This window comes from Meleagris gallopavo, chromosome 1 (assembly GCF_000146605.3).
Source record: "Meleagris gallopavo isolate NT-WF06-2002-E0010 breed Aviagen turkey brand Nicholas breeding stock chromosome 1, Turkey_5.1, whole genome shotgun sequence".
Classification (NCBI taxonomy): Eukaryota; Metazoa; Chordata; class Aves; order Galliformes; family Phasianidae; genus Meleagris; species Meleagris gallopavo.
The window spans coordinates 84237569-84240361 of NC_015011.2; the positions used below are offsets into that span (position 1 = coordinate 84237569).

The following is a 2793-nucleotide window of genomic DNA, read 5'->3' on the forward strand; positions in this document are numbered from 1 at the left end:
ACTCTTTTAAAATAAAAATTATTTGAGGGAGGCTGTATTGTGATATTGTCTAAATTCAGGAAGAGCATAGACGAATTCTGATCATGCTATCACAAAGCGTGTTGTGGCAGTGTGTCTTTCTTTCATTTGTTCTCTAATAAATGTGTGTATGTGAAGAAGAGGTGAGGTGGAGTTGTTGAGATATCTTCTTTCATTTTCCCTTCTTTTCTCACTGGTGTGTCAACACAAGTGCACACTTTTTCCTTCCTTCAGGGTAGTGGTGAGAAGTCATAGTTATCAAATGCTGGCTGTCACCTAAAGGCAACCTCTCCTGACCAAGAAGGACCTTGCTACACTGACCCAACTTACAGGTTGGTCTGGTTAATTAAGACTGAACTCTCTCACTACTTGAGATTTTGTGTACTCCTGTTATGTGTGTTTGCTGAGTTTTACGCATCTTTCTTTCTCTTCTTCAGACATTCTGTAGAGATTGTAGGAGAAAAGTATTCTCCACTGAGAGTATACAAAGATTGTTCACTGTTGTTACTACAGCTTTGTCAGAGAGGTGTAGGCTCAGCTTTGCAAGCCTTGAATTCTGTGTTCTTCTCATATGTTGTTTTATTGAAAGACATGTCCTTTTCAGAGTCCAGGACTGAAGAAGCTGGCTGTTTTGAGCCAATGTAATATAATGATGAACACAAAGAGATAAGGATATGAGACAAGATCTGCCTCATGGATGTCCAAACTGTTATTATGACTCTGTTTCAAGAATGAATCGATGCAAAATACTCATCCTGTGCTATATTAGAGCAGTGAGGTTACTATGTGTTATAAAATGTTCACAGAATGAGAAAAATAAATAGTTCAAGAAAGATAGGGATGGCTTACGCAAATGTAAGAAGTGGAGAACACACATGATGCCATAATGTTTTAGAACTAAAAATTCAGGTACAGATCTGATATACATTATTGCTAAAGAGAGATCTAGGAGAAGCTAACGTCAAAGTGAATCCTGAAATATAAGAGTTTTAGGATCTAGAAAGAGCAACAGGGGAGCAAAGAGAAGCCATTCATATGGACTAGGTAAAGTTTTTTTGTTTACTTTTTTAAGTGTCCTGTTGAGTTGTCAGAGAAGCTCATTCTCAAATTTTCCCTAAGGACAGTGAAGTCTTACAAAAATCTGTATCTAAAGAAGAGTTTAACATTTTGTGCTTAAACATGTATCTGGAGTTAACTGCGGCTGTTTCAGCCTTAAGTCTACCATTCAGTACTCCAGGGAGTATTTTTGTGCTTGTATAATCCTCCATCTCATTCAGAGAGGGCACAAGCTCTTGAATTGTAATGGCAAATTTGCACTTTGCTGTGTATTCTGGCACATTCATTATGCAGCTGCTCTGAACCTTAAAACAGTTAATGGATTTATCACCATTTTATTAAAGGAAGACCAAAACAAAAGAGGAGGTTAATTTTGTAAGTATCTCACCTCCACCTTTATTTCAAAGATCCATTACCTGTCCTCTGACTTTTCTGTGAGTATTCTCTCCCCAGTTAGCCATTATTCCTGTTGCTGCCTTTTGTCTGTAGAAGGACTGTAACAGCTCCATTAGCACTTCATTCCTAATGGGAAGACTAGCTGGGAAATGCCGTTAAAGCAGGGCTGCATAAAACTGAAGTATTGTATTTTAGGAGCAAAGACTGTTGGGTCTGGATGCTGCTTTGATTCACACTGTTCCCTCCTCACACCTTCAGTAGTTCCAGGGACTTCAGTATTTGTACTGCTGGTAAACGTTGTAAGAGCACTCAGACTTGGTCCGGGTGTCTTTGAAGAGCTGAGCTTCAAAACATAGCTGCTGTGTGCAAAGTGAAACCTCTCAGGAGCATGTAGCTACATTACCACATCCCTGCCAATTTCTTCTTTTCTCCAGTAAAACAAAACTACCGAGGCCCAAGTTTGTCCTCAATTTCGATGTGGCTGTTGCAGTGAGGGAGTCGCCTTGGGGTGAACAGGGCCCACTGGCAAGGCAGTGCTCTTCTGTGGCTTCACTAGTTCCAGCTGTTGCCTTCAACCCCACTGGCAGTGGGCAAAGCTCCTGTGCCTGCTTTGCATTCCCTGGGGAATAGAGCTGTAACATTAACAACTCCTAGTCCCGGGGAAAATGCCTCTGTATTTGCTTTGGATGATATCCAAAGTAATCACCACAAAGAATCCACTTGAGTCCAGCTTGGGTGGAGAATGGAAATTTTTGCAATGGTACAAATGATAATAGGACAACATTACAGTAACAGTAGGAAAGACTGATTCAGATCCTGATGACTTCTAGCATGGCCTGGAAACGATAGGGCAGTGTGTGCTGAGAGATCTGCTCCTCTGGAGACAGTCTAGAGAAAAAGTAAAATAAAGTGTTTCTTCACCTCCAATTTGGAACAAGACAGCTCTGTACGCTTACTTTGTGTGCCTTCAGATTGCTTGGAGTAGGGAAAAAGGATTTTGTTTCTGAGTGGAAACCATAGAGACATTTAATTACACTACAAAAAATATATACAATAAACAAGTCTATTTTATTTTATTTTATTTTTTTTCAGCCAGATATACTAGAGAGCCCTAGAGGAAAAATATATTTTAGTACTTTACAGTTACAATTGCAATTTATGTTAGTCTAGTGTCTTTCATACGGGAAGTGCTATATCATAAAACACTTTACAGTCTGTTTATCAATACAATAAACTGGGAATATTGCTCAATTTACTTTATTAGAACTTGCTGAGAGATACAAAAATAAAACCAGCTTGGATTGCTGGCACTTTTTTTTTTTA

At 39.1% G+C, this 2793-nt stretch overlaps 1 long non-coding RNA gene across 1 annotated transcript in view; it reads left to right on the forward strand.

Annotated features, from left to right (window-relative positions):
• The first annotated feature begins 266 nt into the window (after positions 1–266).
• The window catches only part of LOC116217322, a 97437-nt gene continuing 94910 nt past the window's right edge, over positions 267–2793 (forward strand). The window contains exon 1 of the long non-coding RNA XR_004161731.1: positions 267–350. This is a non-coding gene — a long non-coding RNA (uncharacterized LOC116217322). The remainder of the gene's footprint in view (positions 351–2793) is intronic.